This window comes from Arachis duranensis, chromosome 9 (assembly GCF_000817695.3).
Source record: "Arachis duranensis cultivar V14167 chromosome 9, aradu.V14167.gnm2.J7QH, whole genome shotgun sequence".
In the NCBI taxonomy this organism is placed as follows: domain Eukaryota; kingdom Viridiplantae; phylum Streptophyta; class Magnoliopsida; order Fabales; family Fabaceae; genus Arachis; species Arachis duranensis.
The window spans coordinates 27,799,131-27,820,129 of NC_029780.3; the positions used below are offsets into that span (position 1 = coordinate 27,799,131).

Consider the following 20,999-nt stretch of genomic DNA (forward strand, 5'->3'; position numbering starts at 1 on the left):
GCACACACGTGAGAAACGAGCGTCAAAAATCCACACGTGCAAAACGAGCGAAAAACACAAACACCTGTGAAAAGAGCGAAAAAGCACAAAGAAAAACACACACAAGTGCGAAACGAGTGAAAAACACTCATGTCCGAAATGAACGAAACACACAAAAAAATACACACGCGCGTGCGAAACAACCGAAAAACACACACACCGTGCGAAACAAAGAAAAACACACACGTACGAAACGAGTGAAAAACACTCATGTCCGAAACGAACGAAACACAAAAAAAACACACACACATGTGCGAAACAAGTGAAAAACACATGCGTGTGAAACTCGTGGAAAACACCAAAAAAAATACACAGACACACATACACATGCTAAACAAAGGAAAAACACAGACACGTGCGAAACTAGCGAGGAACACGTACATGAGCGAAAAACACGCAAACTTGCAAAACGAACGTAAACCAAAAAAAATACACACGTGAGAAACAAGTGAAAAATATACACACGTGCGAAACGAGCGAAAAACAAACACACGTGACAAATCAGCGAAAAATACGCACACGTGCGAGACGAGCGAAAAACACAAAAAAATAAATAAAAAACAAACACACAAGTGTGAAACGAGCGAAAAACACGCACACGGGCGAAATGAGCGAAAAACACAAAAAAATGCGCACACACGTGCGAAACGAGCGAAAAACACATACATGTGCGAAACAAACGAAAAACACAAAAATGAAAAAACACACACATGCGAGCAAAACGAACGAAAAACACGCACTTGTACGATACCAGCGAAAAACAAAAAAAACACACGTGAAATGGTAAAAAAACAAACAAACGTGCAAAACGAGCGAAAAACACACATTTGTTCGAAACGAGCAAGAAACACCAAAAAAATAAAAAATAAAAAACACACACATGCAGAATGAGTGAAAAACACATGTATGAAACGAGCAAAAAAGACAAAAAAACACATATACACATGCAAAATAAACGACAAACATAACAAAAACAATTAAAAAAACACACGTGCGAAAAACACTCACGCGCGAAACGAGCGAAAAAACAAAAACAAACACACACGTGCGAAACGAGTGAAAAACACCCATGTCCGAAATGAACGAAACACACAAAAAATACACACACACGTGCGAAAGGAGTGAAAAACCCCATGTCCGGAATGAACGAAACACAAAAAAAACACACACATGTGCGAAACAAGCGAAAAACACACGCGTGTGAAACTCGTGGAAAACACCAAAAAAAACACACACACACACACGTGCGAAACGAGGGAAAAACACAGACACGTGCGAAACTAGCGAGAAACACGTACATGAGCGAAAAACACGCATACGTGCGAAACGAGCGAAAAATACAAAAAAAACACACACGTGCGAAACAAGCAAAAAACACAAACACATGCGAAAAGAGCAAAAAAACACAATGAAAAGCACACATACACGTGTGAAACGAGTGAAAAACACACATGTCCGAAATGAGCGAAAAACACAAAAAAACAAACAAACAAACACGTGTGAAACGGTAAAAAAACAAACACACGTGTGAAACGAGCAAAAAGCACGCATATGTTCGAAACGAGCTAAAAACAAAAAAAATAAAAAAATAGAAAAACACACACACATGCGGAACGAGTGAAAAACACACACGTGAAACGAGCGAAAAATACAAAAAAGACACACACGTGCAAAACGAGCGACAAACATAACAAAATAAAAAAACACGTACGAAATGAGCGAAAAACACACACGCGCAAAACGAGCGAAAGACACACGTGCAAAAAGAACAAAAAACACAGAAAAAACACACACACGTGCGAAATGATAAAACACATGTGCGAAACGATCGAAAAACACACGCGTATGAAAAAACACGCGTATGAAAAAACAAATAGAAAATAAAAAACACATGCTAAACGATCGAAAAACACACACATGCTAAGCGAAGGAAAAATACAAAAAAAACATACACAAGTGAAAAACGAGTGAAAAACATAAAAATAAGTAAAAAACACACGTGCAAAACGAGAGAAAAACACAAGCGCGAAACGAGCGAAAAACAGAAAAAACACAAACCCGTGCGAAACAATCGAAAAACACACGCGTATGAAACTAGCAGAAAACACCAAAAAAACACACACATACACGTGCGAAATAGAGAAAAACACAGACACCTGCGAAGCGAGCGAAAAACACGAACACGTGCTAAACTAGCGAAAAACAAACACGTGCGAAACGAGCGAAAAACACATACATATACGAAACGAGCGAAAAACACGCACACGTCCGAACCGCGCGAAAAACAAAAAAAAACACACACGTGCGAAACAAGCGAAAAAGATGCATATGAAACTAGCGAAAAACACAAAAAAAAAACACACAGACACACATACACGTGCGAAACGAGCGAAAAACACAAAAAAAAACACGTGCAAAACGAGCGAAAAACAGACACACGTGCCAAACGAGCGAAAAAACACGCACGTGCGAAAAGAGCAAAAAATACAAAAAATAATGATAGAATAAAAAACACGTGTGAAACCAACGAAAATCACAAGTAACACACACACGTGCGAAACGAGCGAAAAACACGCATACGTGTGAAACGAGCGAAAAATACAAAAAATAATGATTGAATAAAAAACACACACACCTGTGAGACCAACGAAAAACACAAGAAACACACGTGCGAAACGAAAAAATAAACATACGTGCGAAAAGGGCGAAAAACACGTGCAAAACGAGCGAAAAATACGTGCAAAATGAACGAAAAACACGCATACGTGCGAAACTAGCGAAAAATACAAAAAAATAAAAACACGTACACGTGCGAAATGAGCGAAAAACAAAAAAATACAAGTGCGAAACGAGCAAAAAACACGCGCGAAACGAGAAAAAAACAAGCATACGTGCCAAACGAGCGAAAAAGAAAAAAAATATAAAAAAACACACACGTGGAAAACGAGCAAAAAAACAAAAACACACACACATGCGAAATGAACGAAAAACACACGTGCGAAACGAGCGAAAAATAGAATAAATAAAAAATACACACGTGCAAAACAAGCGAAAAACACAAAAAAAATAAATAAGAAAAACACACGTGAAACGAGCAAAAAACACACACGTGCAAAACGAGCAAAAATTACGCGCATGTGAGAAACGAGCGAAAAACACAATAAATGAATAAAAAACACGTGCAAAAAGAGCGAAAAATCCACACGTACGAAACGAGCGAAAAACACAAAAACAAATACAGACAAGTGTGAAACGAGCAAAAAACACAATATACAAAATAACACGCAACACAAAAAAAAACACACGTGCGAAACGAGCGAAAAACACAAAAAAACACCCGTGCGAAACGAGCGAAAAACACGCATACGTGCGAAACGAGCGAAAAACAAAAAATAAAAAAAACATACACGCATGCGAAACGAGCAAAAATTACAAAAACAAACGTGTGAAACGAGCGAAAAACACAAATTAAAAAACACGTGCGAAACGAGCGAAAAACACGAACGCGTGCAAAAAGAGCGAAAAAGAACAAAGAAAAAACACACACATGTGTGAAACGAGCGAAAAACACATGTCCGAAATAAGCGAAAAACACAAAAAAACACACAAACACACGTGCGAAACGAGCGAAAAACACGCACATGTACGAAACCAGCAAAAAACAAAAAAATTAAAAAATTAAAAAAACACATGCAAAATGATAAAACTCACACGTGCGAAACGGACGAAAAACACACAAAAAAACACTTGCAAAACGAGCGAAAAACAAAATAAAATAAAAAGACACGTGCGAAACGAGTGAAAAAACACGAAGAACACGCGTGTGAAAGAGCGAAAAACACAAACAAATACACACGGCGAAAAACACACATGCGAAACGAGTGAAACACGAAAAAAAACACGTGCGAATCAAACGAAAAACACGTGTGAAACGAGGGAAAAAATAAAATAACACATGAGAAACGAGCGAAAAACACACACAGGTATGAAAAGAGCGAAAAACACACAGGTACGAAAAGAGCGAAAAACACAAATAAAAACAAACACGTGCGAAACGAGCAAAAAACACATGCAAAACGAGGGAAAAATACCCACATGTGCGAAATGAACGAAAAAACACAATAAAAGAATAAAAAACACACGTGCGAAACGAGCGAAAAACACTAAAATAACACAAACGTGCCAAATGAACGGAAAATACAAAATAAATAAAAAAAACCAAATACACATGAGAAATGAGCGAAAAACTATCACACATGCAAAACGAGCAAAAAACACGAACACGTGCGAAAAGAGAGAAAAAACACAGAAAAAATACACACGTGCAAAACGAGTGAAAAACACACATGTCCGAAACGAGCAAAGCACACAAAAAAATACATATGCACACGTGCGAAACAAACGAAAAACACAAAAAAAAACACCGACATACACATGATAATAGATTTGTAACAACTAAATCATGACAATTCAGGAGATGATAGGTCTACTTTTGGTTTGATCATATTGAAAATAAATAGAGCGCACAACTATAAAAACTAGCAATCAGAATGGTGCATGTCTTGAATTGTAGGTACAAGTTTGTTGGTTCAGTAGGCAATCAGCTAGAGTGAAGACATAAAAATGAAATCAGCATTTTGGAATGATAACAAAGGCACCATTGGCTGTCTTTGTAACAGAGCCAGCACAGCAAGCACACTGAAGCTCAGGTGAAGACTGTAAAACTTGAGAAGGAGAAACAAAAATATTTTTGTTCCAAGATGTGTCTTTGTATTCTCTGATCACTGCATGGGAGCAATAGGGACAGATTTTTTTCGTCTCTACTGTCTCAATATCTCCATGTTTTGTATCCTAAGATTGCTACCAAATGGGACTTTAGAGCCTCAGAGGTTTGAAGTAATATGCAAATGAGAAAAAACTGTTGGGATTTATAGAGTACAAGATTCAAAATACTTCTGGCAGAAGATGCATGTCTAGCCAAATCCATGTCAAAAGAAAAAGAATGCACTAAATTGTAGAAACTGAGTAACTGATCATTTGTTTAACAGTAAAGATGTATAAGCCTACAAGGAATTTATTATTCCTAACCGTATAAGCTTTACTGAATCAATAAAAGACCCTCATGCATATGTCATGTTGGTAATGATGACCCAAATACAATGAAATAAAGACTCCATGTATACACTTCAACTCAATTTATATTTTTCTGACAACAGAGAAGTGATGAGCATCACATATTCGGAGTTCGATCTTTGAACATGTGCACATATAATAAAGTAGAAATCAAAGTAGATTTACAAGGAGGAAAGAAAGATACCTTTCAGGCTGGCAGCGTCATTTAAGGAACAGGTATCTTTTAACCTTTTAGACAGATCAACTGCAGCAGTCTGCTTCGAGTCTTTCTTCTGGGCTGTTTCTGATTCAGTGTATACATCCTGCTCAATCTCTCTCACCTATGAAGGAAGACATTCACAGTCACAGAGAAATCATTCGTGTAAAAATTCAGCATAACCGAACCTCCGGTCATTGAATTAAACATTTCTGACCCGTTATCAGCCCCTCAAAGGAAGTCAAATGACACTTTTGCAGCATTGAGTAACAAAAATTGGCCCACTCAAAAGTTTAATAAATCTTATTTGCCAATTTTTTAAGGTAAATTTTAAGTTTTAACTAGAACATGAAAGCATTAGTACTGCCAATTTTTAATGGTAAAATCCAAACTGCAAAATGCAAAAATGAAAAAGCTTAAGAGGATGGGGATTCTTGTGTGTGAACTTGTAGCCATGTTGAAAAAGTTAATTATAACACTCATCTTGAAATACCCCATGGCCACACGTAATTATGGATAAAGTTTGACTTTTCAATCTAGATTCGGATAAAAAGGGACAAATTGGAGATCTGAGTATCTGATTAACATCAATGAGGATTTCACATGACAAGCTGCAGAACTACAACTCCACAATTTCTCTTCCAATGACCAGACTTTGTCCAGGAGAAAAATACAGGTTTAGTTTTTCATGAGGCAGTAGAATGACAATATAGCATCATGCTATGGGACAGTATTACATTCCTCCTTTCAAATTCACATCCTCTCAGCAATGAAGCGAAACCCTGAAAAATATGGCTAAAGAAATACAGATATGGCAAGTTGCTTAATAAAGTCCAGTACCCTGAAACAACTATAAGGAAAGTGCTTCTTGAATGACTTGAAAAATGACCCCTTTAAGGTTGACAATGTTGTCGCTAAAGGATGAATATTTAACAAAAAATGAGGTATAATGTTTGTTCTAGAAATCAAATGTGTTAGGAAAATAATTATTTTCAAATAACATTCCTACTTTGGACATCCTGGGAACAAGTTATGCTCAGAAAATACTATTTAGCAAGAAACACGATAAATAAACAAAACCAATTTGAAACACTCTCTTTATCAACTCCAATGGTAACATAGCAAGACGAATCTCCTCAGATTCCTTAATATAACTAAATTGAGCTGCAATTTATAAGTGAAAATTATATGAGCATTTCATAATTAGAGTCAACGTACAATATAAGATGCCAAAATTTTCCATGCTTGAGAAATAGTAAAACTCCCTTGGTATTTCTGCCAATTTTTATTCCAGTTAGAGTATCCTTCTGCCAATTATTACACAGGGCTCATACAACTTCATTGCAAGAATGTGGAATTTGGACTCTACATCCACAATTAAAGGGATTGTTTGAGAGAGCATTTCCACCATTCATATCAAATAGCTAAAGATTTTGAGACATTTTGATTCATGACAACAACTATGTTTAATAACAAGTCTGCTAAGTATAAGTATAAAACAGGACAACCATAAAATTAAATTACAGTATGCTCACACCAGAAAAAAATATATAAATAAAATTACAGCATGCACCACATCTTATAATTTTAAATGGATTGATAAGACAAGTCTACACAGGCTAACCAAGTTTTTTGCTGTACCATTTTTAATGCTTAACTATAGTAGTTTCCCGTACTTTATTCCTGATAAGTGTATCCAATGGATGTAGAAGATGCAAATAAATTTTAAATTTTTTGGCCATCGCAAGGCAGTCAACAATATGTGGAATAAACTTAATACGTAACACTGATTCATAAGACTTGGATTAGCTGAAAAAGATTCATTTCCGGATTGTGAGAAGAAAATAAAGCAAAGGTTAGGAGAGAGGTCTGGCTTGCATATAGAATGAAGTGGTAAATTGTATTTCCAACCACCATAATAAGAGTCTAATTACAAATTTTGTAAGTCACACCTTTTGTACAACGCTATTGTCCAGGATGACCTACAATGCAACCCTCATAGCTGATAAGAGGAAAATGGAGCAACCCTCTTTGAACACCGTATCATACACGGTACTGAAAACTACATATTAAAACTCTATTTTTTCACTGTAAGATCTTGTTCTTATTTTGAATATTCAAATATTATCAATTGAGATGAATTATTGATCAAAACTCACATCATATCGCGGACAACAACCAAATAATAGAACGGCAACACTTTTCCAATAAAGTTCGTATTCCAAATTTACCATTGGACCATTCGTCAATCAACCGAGTTATAAACACCAAATATAAAATTCTCAAATCATTTAAGAATTAAGATAAAAGTAGAGAGCCCAAAATCGGAAAAAAAAACTCAAATTAAAAAAGAAAAAGAAAAAAATATCCGTAACTATTTAGAAGAAAATGTCAAATTCATAAGAATATGGAAATTATGCAATATCCATTGGGTCAAGAAATTAAATCTATGCAATATTCCACAAAATTAAGCAATAACTACGATCCGATCCAATCGAATTCAAAACACTACAATATTCCACAAGACAACCGAATTTAAGAAAGAGAAACTAGCCTGGGTTGGAATTAAGTGAGGAAAGTTTGTTGCGGGTGTAGGAAGAAGTGAGGAATCCATGGAGCAAGAAGAGTGCAGTGATTACGTTAATGAAGCACACCACTATGGTTGCGTTCCTGAAGGAGAACCTGAGCCTCCATCATTGCTGCCCCTCCATTTTTGCTTTGCTTTTGGGATTACGGCAAGTGCTCCAAGATTTTCCTTTTACCCCTAAATTCACGGCATCACGCCGAGTGGTGTGTAGGACCTGAGTCTAAATGAGACCTGTCGCCACTACCTGTGGGAAAGAAACTAGCTAGCTACCAGCCAGTCACTCTTTCTAATTAGGGTTTCAATTCTCAATTTCTCGTTCAGAACAACTGTGTGTTTGTAAAGCCATAAAGGTGAGAATTAATTTCTCAATTTCCCTTTCTCTTTCCATTCCCTACATACACAAGAAAAATGGGGAAAGGCATCATTCTCAGCTAAGCAAGCAATTTCAAAATCCGTACAAGTCCCAAAGGGTTATCTTGCAGTGTATGTCGTAGATAATCAAAAGCGTTATGTGATTCCCATTTCATATTTGAACCAAGCTTCATTCTAAGAGTTCGAGTGAAGTTGAGGAAGAGTTTGGATATGATCATCTCATGGGAGGTGGATATGATCATCCCATAGGAGGTCTCACAATTCCTTGCAGTGAACATGTATTCCACCAACTCGCATCTCCCTTGAGTTGAGATTGATGAAGAATCTCAAAATGAGACTGATTAACATAGATTAGCATACATGTTATAATAGATTAGTATAGAGAATTCTAATGACAAATTCAAAGAGTATGTGTTTTATACTTTTTTTTTTGTGTAACACAAATTGACAATGAATTCAATCACTCATATCTATGACATCTTTCAATTCTCGAAGCAAGTAACAGCCTATATTGCCTGAGAAAAACCAGATTCCAGTGCGAATAAATTTCAAGCATGAGAAAAACCAGATTTGATAAATTTCATATTGTGCTAATAGAGAAAGAAAACTCTATTGTGGAACCCGGAGATCCCTCACCATTTCAACTTCATTATCATCAACTATACCATCAAACCTCAATATTCTAGAGTAAAAAATAACACATGACATCATTTCACAAGGTAAGTGTCAAGCATAGCATCATATCCAATTTTATAGACTCATAGGGACTAATATCCTTCATCACAATTCAATTTCACAAGGCCACATATATTATTACATCTCAATATTGTTGGATAGAAAAAGCCAGATATATCATACATCGCTACAATTTTATTTTGCAGTCATATAGGACAAACATATTACTCTTCCACACATTTCATTTTTCTAGGCTCACAAGAATAACAAACATGATCCCACAATTTTACCATCAAAACAAATCATTGCACAATTATTTTCAACGGACAAAATTTTAATTTGATGTACTAGTTAGTGAACAGAAAAAACATCACAAAAGAATTGAAATGACTCTGCAACTAAGTTGCCATGCTGTAAAATTCTATCACAAATTGATAATGAATTCAATCACTCAATTATTTTCTGTTTATATATAACATCTTTCAATTCTTGAGCAGCTTATATATGCAAACTTACTTGTAGTGAGAAAAGCCAGATTTCACGGTTCAATATTCTAATAAATTTCAAAACATGAACAAGAACACATCAGAGAAAGAAAACTCTATTTTAGAGCCAAGAGATCCCTCACCGCATTTCAACCACATTGGGGCCAAACGATCTTTCACCATATTTCAACGTCATAAGGTCAATTAAACCATCAAACTTCAATGTTCATGGGTCAAACAAGCCAAATAACATATACCATCAAACTTCATCATATCCGATTTTTTTGGGGTCATAGGGACCCTTAATCACAATTTCATTTCGTAGGGCCACATCTCATTGTATCGGATTTTATCGGGTCATAAGGACTAAGATCCTTCATCACAATTCAACTTCATAAGGCCACATATATAATCATGTATGAACTAAGATCCTTTGTCACAATCCAATCTCGCAGGGTCACATATATCATCATTCCAATTTTATCCGGTCATAAGGACTAAGATCCTTCATCATAGGGTCACATATGTCATTACTTTTCAATGTGATTGGACAGAAAAAGCCAACTAAATTACCCTTCCACACATTTCATTTTTCTAGGCTCACAAGAATAACAAACATGATCCCACAATTTTACCATCAAAACAAATCATTGCACAATTATTTTCAACCTCAAACATACATTGTGCAAGGTAGAATTAAAATAAATTCAAAGTCTAGAGTCGCATCCAAATCATAAAAATAACAGAGAAAACAGTCCATCCCTAGAACTATCAAATGGCAAAACTCAACTGTCCTTAATAACAGAAAAATAGTTGGGGAAATGAAGAAAAACCAACCTTTCCAAAACTAACTCATCCCCAAGATAATAAAAAAATAACACCAATAATCGAAACAAACCTTTTTCTTTTTTGGACATGAATATATTCCATAAGAGCAACGATTTGCACACAATTTTGTAAAACACAAATTGACAATGAATTCAGTCACTCAATTATTTTCTGTTTGCCTAACATTTTCGACAAAATAATTATCTCATCTTTCAACGCTTGAGCAGCTTGTGCAAAGCTACTTGCGGTAAGAAAAATCAGATTTTACTGTTCACTCTTTCTGATAAATTTCAAAGCATCAACAAGAAAAATCAGAGAGAAAAAAAAAACAGTATTTTGGACACAAAAGATCCTTCACCACATTTGGAGCCAGAAACCCTTCGCCAAATTTTAAGGTCATAGGGTTTACTATCAAACTTCAATATTCATGGGTCAAAAAAAGCCAAATAACATCATTTTGCAACATAAGGGTCAATCATATCATCATATTCAATATACTCAGGTCATAGGGACTAAGATCCTTCACCACAATTCAACTTCATAGGGCCAGTGGGCAACACATCATTGTATCCAATATTTTCGGGTCGGGTCATAGCCACTAAGATCCTTTTGCCACAATTCAATTTCATAGGGCCACACATCATTATATCTGGGTTTTTCGGGTCATAGGGACTATGATCCTTCATCACAATTCAATTTTATAGGACCACAAATTATTGTATCCGATTTTCTTGAGTCATAGGGACTAAGATACTTTGCCACAATTCAATTTCGTAGGGCCACGCGTATCATCTTATCCAATTCTATCACGTCATAAGGACTAAAATCCTTCGTCAAAATGATTCTATCGGGTCCTAAGGACTAAAATCCTCCATCACAATTCTTAGGGCCACATATATGGTTACGTTTCAATATAATTGGACAGAAAAAGCCAACTATATTACCCTTCCACACATTTCAGTTTTCTAGGATCAGAAGCATCATGGACATTATCACACAATTTTATCATCAACAAATCATTACACAACTTTTCAAGGGACAACATGTTATATGATCCACATAGTAAAAAAAATCATCTCAAAAGAATTGAAAAAATTCTGCAACTAAGTTTGTCATGCTGTAAAAGTCAATCGTATATCATTCTGCTACAAATCCTTTTTCCAAAAGGCTCATTATGCAAGGTAGATTTGAAATAAACTCAAAGTCCAGAAGAGAGAAAACAGTGCATCCCAGAACTATCAAATGGTAAAATCAATTGTCTGAAATTCAATCACAGAAAAACTAACTTGTCCAAAACCAATTCATTCCCACGATAACCAAGAAGTAACAACATAATAAAAAAGCAAACCCTTTTTCTTTTCTTGCACAAAAAAAGTCATCTTTACAATGGATTCCGACGTTAAGCACCAAAATGCAAAAGATTTTCGGGGGAGGGGAAAGAGAAAGGAGGGGGGCATCTTTATAAAGAGAACCAACAACAAAAAGGGGGGAATCATCCCCATTACCGAAACGTGCAGATAATAAAGTTTCCTCACTCACCGTTGTTGATTCATACATTCTTTAAAACCCTAATCAATCAGATTTTGCAAAAGCACCAACAATTCCCCTCCCGTAGAAATTTTGTTGAACCGAGCCTCTGAAATTCACCCACAGTAGAGCCTTGATCTCATTACTCCGTTTCCATTATTCAAAGTTATAGCAAAGAAAGAAAGAACCCAGCAATTGGAAAAGAAGAAGAGAAAATAAAGAACCATAGTACTACAGAAAATCAAATTTAAGAGGAACCAAAACCGCTTATGAGAAATCACAACTAACGTAGGAAGTGCAAGAGTGAAGTTGAGTAGAGTTTTGCTTTCTTATATAGGTTGTCAGTGGCGGTGTCTTAACTAGGCTTAGTGCACTGTGTTTAGAAATTTAATAATTACATTTATAATTTTTTAATCCTTTCTATTTTTTTTTCTTTTGTAGGTCAATGACTAATTGATTTATGCATTTATTTAATTACCGGAAGGCCTTTTTCTTTTCTTTTTTTTTTCTTTTCTTTTGAATTTATTTATTCTCACAATTAATTAATTAACTATTGTATATTTTCGTAGAAAACACAGGATAATGCATAAAAGTATATAAAATTTTTTGTTAAAAATTTAAACGAAAAATATATAATAATTATTACTATAAATACTTTATAATTTAAAATATTAAAAATAATTAGTATTTTTAATCAATTTAAATTAGTTGAGCCGTCCTCTCATTTATTTACTTAAGTAAGTATTTGTGGTTCGAATTCTATCTTGTGTGTAGCAATTCATTTGCCAATGGTAGATCCTTAATGAATAAAATATTAATATATGGTGGATTAGTCATAGACCTGTGCAATTAGAAAATCCATTAAAAAAAACAATATTTGTCTTTAAGCAAAACAATTTTTCATTGCTAGCAATACTTATGAAGATTTACCTTTGTTAAAATTTACTTGGGATAATTTTATTTATTGATATCGTATTCATTTTTTAAGTCAAAACAATCATATTTTATAACATGATTTTTAAGTTTTCAAACTTATAAACTTGTATCGTTACAAAAGCTATTATATTGATTAATATTTTTTTGTAATATTACTAGAACATCACCGTTGAGTATTAATTAATGTGAAGAAAAATCAATACCAACTTTTGTTATTCAATAAAATAATTCATTTTATTGAAAAATAAATTAGTATTTTCTAAATTAGTAAATACATTTTCTTTTAATTCTTACAACATTTTATTCGACAATATTTGCTATTAAAAAATAACAAATAACCACACTATCTTATAATATGATATATACAGTAATTTTTTATCTTAAAATTAATTATGATTAGTGAGATAAAATTTAAAATTATTTTTTTTCTTACCCAAATTTGAATTTAGAATTAATTAACAACTCATCATGTTTTTAATTTCAATAACAAAATAAAATAAATTAGGTGCAAAATATATAGAATTTAATAATTTTGATTATTTAAATTTTAATTACCAAAAATTAGGTTAGAAATTAATTATAACGTAATAATCAATAATATATATTAGTATGTAAATAAAAATATTTAATGTATTAATTATTTATTTTTTTGATAGGACTAATGTATAATTTATTAAGGGTTGATTTATTGTTAAAAAAAATTTTATAACCTTTGTAATATGTAAAAATAGTACTCTTATTTTTTATTATTTTTTAAAAAATTATTTACAATTTTTTAAAATTATATAATTAACTTATTACTATTTTTCTACTAAAAACTATTAATTTATACTATTTATATATTTTTTCAATACTAATACGTAAGTAAATATTTGTACTATTATACTTATTATTCTAGATGATGACTTAAATTACTTATTTTGTGTATTAAATAAAATAAATAATATCTTGTATCGTAAATTTATTAAATATTAAGAAAAAATTATGCAATAAATCATATAAAGAGTCGGTACAAAAAATAAAAAATATTTATCATATATACTAATTTTTTATACATGTAGTGTCATGTATATTTAGAATTATCTATTTTAATTAGGGTAAAACACACAATTAAACCAAACCCAACTCAATATTACACAATTCACCCAAATGAAAAAACGTTACATAGATCTCCGTATTTACTTCTCTATGTAAATCGAATGAGATAGACTAGATTTAGCTTTATGTAAATCTAATCAGCATGTTTCGATTTATGCATGAATCGAAACAGGATGATTAGATTTACAATATGTAATTTGAGAAAAATAATTAAAATACTATATCAATAAAATTAGGCTAATTTTTTTTATATCTCATCTATATTTTAAGTTTTAAATTAATAACTTTTTCATATTTATTTCTACTGAACTTTTTAAAATAGATGGTTTCATATAACAATAGAGATAGACGGTTAATTTTAAATTACTAGCGTACACGTAAAAAATCACTAGTTTTTAGAAAAATAGATGAATTTACGTAAAAGTAGTGATTTAAAGTTGTCTATTTAAAACCAGCTCATTATATTTCTAGAAACCAACACATTTGAATTTTTAATTATATATGTTCAAATAAAATTTATCAAAATTTTAATTTTTTTATGATTTTTTATTCTCTTGAAATACTATTTTTTTTAATACTAATTTAAATGTGTTTGTTCTAATCACCCTATTTAGATTTACTAGGACAGGGCATAAATCGAAACAGGGTGATTAAATTTACTAAGACAACATGCATGCATGCATAAATCGAAACAGACTGATTAGATTTACATAAAAAGCTAAATCTAGTCTAGCTCATTCGATTTACATAAAGAAGTGAATGGGGAGATCTATGTAACATTTTTTCATTTGGGGTGAATTGTGTAATATTAAGTTGGGTTTGGTTTAATTGTGTGTTTTACCCTTTTAATTATGTGAGTGATTATGGTTATTTTTACTTTTTTGTTATATTAGTAAATAATATTTAGAAACTAAGAAAAAAAATACTTATAAAATTTTCTTAATTTCAATAAAAAATTATCTTGTAAATATATCAAACTATTGTATATATAATATTTGTTATAACATTGACTCAAAAGAAAGCAAGATCAATCTAAGTGCATTGTTAGGATCCCAAATTCGACTTAGATGAAGTCCACGTATCCCCTTTCAAATTGGCTTTAGATTAGATCTTTGTTGCTAATTAAGTATGGTCATGGATACTCAGAAAGAGCATGGCGGGCTCCTTTCCCATCCCTCACTCCCGTTAAAAGAAATGCCCCTGTCCCCTCTCCATCTTTGCAAGTCTCTGTTTTATTTTTTCTTTAGAAAACGCAAATTTTTTCGAGTATCTACAGATATTTTTTGGACTTTTTGAAAAAAAAAAGACATTATAATAGTGTGTAAGTTAATTTTAATTTTTTTAATAACCATATTTGTCATAACGTAATCGATAAATTATGATAACAAATACCGATTGAATATATTTTGAGTATAATATGTTTTATTATTTTGTGTGGAACAATATTAGTTTTAATTTTTATTTTTTTATTATTGAGTATTAAAATTAAATAGTATTTATATTATTAGTATTTTTTTTACCTTCCTCAACTCTAACTATGATTAGGCCTAAAAATTGGTTCACCTCATTGAAAACAAATGAAATCTAATTAGTTTCTTTTATGGTTAAGTATAATTTTTGTCCCTAAAACAACGACTGAAAATTTTTTCCGTCCCCAACTTTTTTTTACTTACAAAATCGTTCGTAAAGTTTAACTTAGTTTTAAAATCGTCTTTTTTACTAAAATTTTAATTTTTATTACCAAAGTACCCCTAATTAAAAAAATAAAAAAAAACAAAGAAAACGAGTTAAAGTGCTGGGGAAGGGAGTCACGCTAGGGGGTTTCAGGGAAGAAGAGAGGGAAGGGAAGGTGGGGAAGGGGAGGGGAAGGGAATCTGCTGCTGCTGCTCCTCGTCGTTCGCTCCTCGCCGCTGGATCTCGCCGCTGCTCCTCGTCGTTTGGTCCTCGCCGCTACTCCTCAACGTCGATGCCAGCAGATCTGCGAAGGTGGACGTTGCGCGCCACTCACCATTTTTGCTTCTCCTCCTCGCCGGTCGCCGCTGCTCCTCGTCCTCCTCACCGGTTGCCGCTGCTCCTCGTCCTCCTCGCCGCTGTTGTTATTCTTCTATTTCTGTTTATTATGTTGTTGATTCTAATTCCATTTTGCTTCTGCTACTTTTATTATATTGTTGATTTCTTATTATGATTCTTTTATATTGTTGCTTCTGGTTGCTTCTACTTCTGCTTCTGGTTGATTACATTGTTTCATTGTTGTTGTTGCTGTTCTTCTGCTTCTACTTCTGGTTAATTACATTGTTTCATTATACAGATTTGTTGATCTATTATCCATTTTTTTAATGTTTATTACATTGTTTTATTGTTGTTGCTTCTATTTCTGTTTCTGCTTCTGGTTGATTTTGGGGAAGAATGAGAAGGGTATTTTGGTCCGAAAGACGATTTTAAAACTAAGTTAAACATTAGGGACAATTTTGTAAGCAAAACAAGGTTGGAGACGAAAAAAATTTTCAACCCCTATCTTAGGGACCAAAATCATACTTAACCATTTTTTTTATAGTGCTATACATTGACATAATCATAAAAGAATTAACTTTACACAACTAGAAAATTGCTTAATACAGACAGATTTGGTCTATATTACAGATGGATTTTTAATTACCGACGAAATTACCGACAGATTTTGTCCCTCTGTAAAAGCCTCGTCGGAAATTATTTACCGACAGATTGATTTTTACCAGTTACCGACAGATTTTTTCTCTGTAAATTTTCCCCTCCATTTCCCCTAGCGTCAAACTTTCCGACGGATTTTCCGTCTGTAACTAGAGACAGACCCTTTTTCTCTCTCTCTCTCTCTCTCTCTCTCTCTCTCTGTTTCTTACTGCTTGTAATCAGTTACTTATGAGCACAAAAAGAATATAAAAGTTGTCTGAATCTTACTCCACCAATGTCAGGTCCTCCACGCTTGCTACCAATAGCATCTATCTCATCAATAAATATGATAGAAGGTGAAAATGACCTTGCACTAGCAAAAAGATCCTTAACACGTGATGCAGCAACCCCTACAAACATCTGAGAGAAGAGCAAATTAAATAAGCTGATTTTTAACTTTAAAGATGAAGACAATTTTTATGCATTAAATATTCCATATTCCATGGGTATAAGTTTCATTCATTTACAGAGTGGAGCATATGATCTAGGTACGATCACAACCAGCACACTCTGATCAATGTCAGACCTGCACGCACATTTAGATCAAAACATTTGCATCCTCCAAAGATGCATGTTTCATCATTGGCCCTTTAATACTGATACACTGAAACGGCCCAAAGATAAATGAGCCAATATTTATTAAGATTTCACATTGAATGACAATTTTGATGTATCATTATCAAAGGACCAAACTGATATGCCTGTATCTTAGGAAAATCAAATGAGTGCTTAATTTAAATTTTATCTACATCCTCATTCTCCTAAAGAATTAAATTATTTTTAAATTTGAAAGTTGAATAGAAATTATATTCCAAAGTTCTACTTGCTACTTTCTATTCAATGCGGGTGAATATCTTTGGAGAACAGGCATCACCTCTACAAAATCTGTGCCATTTGCCGCAAAAAAGGCAACCCTGCTTCCCCAGCGATGGCTTTAGCCAGTAGAGTTTTACCAGTTCCTGGAGGTCCATCGAGAAGCACACCTTTTGGACAATAAATTCCTTTGTCTTGAAACTCCTCATCATTCTTTAAAATTTGTACAATCTCTCACAATTCCCTCTTTATATATTCCTGGCCAGGAAAATCATCAAAAGTGACACCAACTCTTTCTTCTGCAGATATAAATTTAGCCCTGGGGAAAAATATAATAATATAACAGTTTTACTAATTAATATACAAATCAAAGTGGTAAATGAACTTAGATTTTTTAAGTTTTACTATCCCATGATTCCTATCTAACTACAACAACTGTAAAGAGGTACCATGGCCTAGTTTTGAAAAACAAAGCTAAAGAAAAAAAAATATGTATTTGCACATGTTTTGAGTGCTACGTTTGAGTGGCAGGTATTTTACCTTGATATCACTTGATATGGCATTGAATGTTCCTTCCCGCTGGATTTCATATGTTGTAATATCTGAAACACTCATCAAATTAATTGCAAGAATGGCGAGTCTTATACAAATAGATTAAAGAACAAACATAAATTTCATTCAAGGAATAGAAATAGGCATACAACATGGAGTTTAGTAGCCAGCTTAGCTGGCTCATCTTTAGAATCCTGAGTAAGTTTATGCAGAAAGTTGGCTGCCTCCAACTCGACATTTTGTGAAGATGCCATCTCATCCAAACTGCACAATCAGAAAGAGACACCATGACATCTCAGCCAATTAGCAATGACACTCTGACCAAATAATTCAGCACAAAAACAGGACAATTATGATGCCCAACAGTGACCAGGTAAACCCATCCAAGTGTTATATACCTGAAATCCTCCATATAAATATACTTAGGAAAATAATTAGTCAAATCAATACTACATAAGATACATAACCATAACCCTTAACCATATCAAGGAATATAATTTTGAAATGGAATAAAATATTCGAAACACCTCAGAACTTTCTACTTGTTCCCGTGTATGCTAGTGGAAACATCTCAAAGTTAAATATTATGAACAACCATTTTCGTTTTTAGAATCACTGTAAGTTAGAGCAGTCCTCTTGTCTAACATTATGATACATGGAAGGAGGAGTAGTTTTTTTCTTCTTTATATTCAGACGATGTTTCAAAATGGTTTTTCTTGCTGAGGTCTTTTTACTTAGCATTTTTCCATATATGTCTAATAATTAACTAATTAACAAACACCAACATGATTAAGGTACGAGTTAGGCATTTATCTATCTCTTCAATTTCTTCCAGACAAAGTGGGGTTGGCACTACTTATTATTTAGCAATACATACAACTTGTACAAAATTTTCTCAAAGGGATGTTTGAACCTGATCAGTAGACTTATCCTTAATCCTCAAAACCTTATTTTGCAATAATGATCCCCGGATAGAGCCCATGCAGATCACCCAGGGTTGTAATAACCATCTGCAAAATGAAGCAGATGAATGTAAGAACAAAATGGAAAAAGAATGTTGTATTTTAATCAAACACAAAGAGGGCATAACGAAATACCTCACGTAAGGAGATAGATTATAGTCTGCAAAAATACAAATGCCAAAGCATTGATGGGTTGGGTGGCTGCAACAAACTGATAGAAACAATCAAACATAAATATAAGTCTCACAAATTTAGGGTGCTGAAAAGATTAGATACCAATGTACATGAAATAGACTTACAAGTATTCCAATTTTTATGAGGTGGAGGACATCAACATCTCTTGTAAAAAAATACCGTTAGTATTAGCACATGATGTATTAAATAAATTAAATGATAGAAACATGTAACTATTTTCTTTTTTAGTCAAGATTTAGTAAAATACTATAATTTAGACTTGCAATATCAATATATTAATAATAAAGTGGAGAAATAAATGTAATATTATATCAAAAAAAAATTTTTAAATCATAATTATAATTTATGATTGAAATTATAATTGTAATTTATGATTGAAATCATAATTTAAATATTTTAAACGGGATAATTTCATTTAGAGAATTTATAATTCAAACATAATTTTTATACACTTAATAGTTACATTCGAGTTAATACATTTAATATTATATTTAAAAAAATGAACAATGCACATTGTATTATTTATTAATTAATTAAAATATTACAATTCAAATTAATTTTAATAGAATAATTTAAAAATATAATTTCAATTTTATCACGTGCATGACACATGTTATTACACTTGTATGATAATAATGCATGATCAGGTTGGTTGAATGTTCCCATGTCTTTGGCGATAAGCCGATAAGTTTAATTAATGATTTATTTCATATTAAATCAGGCTTATATCATATGTATATATTTGGTAACGGCCTGCAAAATGCATGTTTTTGGGTTTGGAATGACTGCTACGTTACAACTTTGTGGAGGTGCCATATTCTTAATTAAATCTCAAACATTTTGCAGGCCAGTAATGCATTATTTTATATAATAACAATCATAATTTACATGATATTTAATGGTTGACTATAACATTTTTGATCTACTACTAATGGGACAGCTGCACGCTTGGCAGAATTTATGACATTCGTCCTCACCCCAGGCTTCAAACCACCAACAACAAAATAGAAACCGCTTTGCAATGTTGACTAGAACTTGTGTAGAACATATTTTTTAGAGAGCATTTGATCAAACTATGCTCTTTTGATATTTTGTTATTATGTTATGTAGAGTAATCTGTTTTGGTTTAGGATATTTGAAACTATATTATTTAGGGTATCTAAGGTATGATATAGATACTGCTGTTGCTAATGCTGTGATATTGACAATGATTAATGACTATGAATTACTTAATGAATTACTTATTTCTGGGTCTTATGTCAAGTGCAAGAACCACACAAGGTTCGGTTAGATTTTCTTTTGTCATAACATCTCATCTATTTATATCTTTTTCACAAATGAACTATACACTTAAATTTATTCACTAATGGAAGTGCATACTACATATATAGTTATTAGAGCCAGCTCCTGATCTTGTCTTCATATACAGACTCATAGCAGCTTCATATATAATCTCAGTTTTAAAAAATTTTTACAGGATATATCATTAGCAAAGAGAACATAAAATTTCATTTCTATTTTCTCATTAAATACATAACAATGCTTCATTCAAATAACTGATATACAGTTACATATATTTGATCACACCTAATCCACAAGCTACAATCACAATTCCAAAAATAATAACAAACACAGATAACATAATATTCCACATTTTTAATATTCTAATTTCAGCTTCAACTGCACTAATTTTCCATCCCAGAGATATTTTTCAATGGTCTTCACCAACTGAACTTTCATTTCTGTCAATTATGGCTTCTTCTTCTTCAACATCTGCCCATTTAAAAAAGTCACACTATCTCTTACCGGTAGGCTACAACACAAAAAATCCAAAAAAAATTGAGAGGAAGAACAGCTACAAAATCAACAAGCATTTGAGAAATAAGACACACAAT

At 32.8% G+C, this 20,999-nt stretch overlaps 2 long non-coding RNA genes across 3 annotated transcripts; both read right to left on the reverse strand.

Moving 5' to 3' along the window:
- Positions 1 to 16,778: 16,778 nt before the first annotated feature.
- Positions 16,779 to 18,153, reverse strand: LOC127741692 (uncharacterized). Of its 2 annotated transcripts, XR_008002898.1 has the most exons (4): positions 18,097 to 18,153; positions 17,936 to 17,997; positions 17,457 to 17,714; positions 16,779 to 16,942 (listed from the first exon to the last, which is right to left on the reverse strand). It is a non-coding gene; the product is annotated as an uncharacterized LOC127741692 (long non-coding RNA). The 2 variants fall into 2 exon arrangements; XR_008002897.1 differs by having other exon boundaries at positions 17,936 to 18,138.
- Positions 18,154 to 18,261: 108 nt separating this feature from the next.
- On the reverse strand, positions 18,262 to 19,251 carry LOC127741693 (uncharacterized). Its single transcript, XR_008002899.1, has 3 exons — positions 19,209 to 19,251; positions 19,045 to 19,120; positions 18,262 to 18,957 (listed from the first exon to the last, which is right to left on the reverse strand). It is a non-coding gene; the product is annotated as an uncharacterized LOC127741693 (long non-coding RNA).
- Positions 19,252 to 20,999: the final 1,748 nt, after the last annotated feature.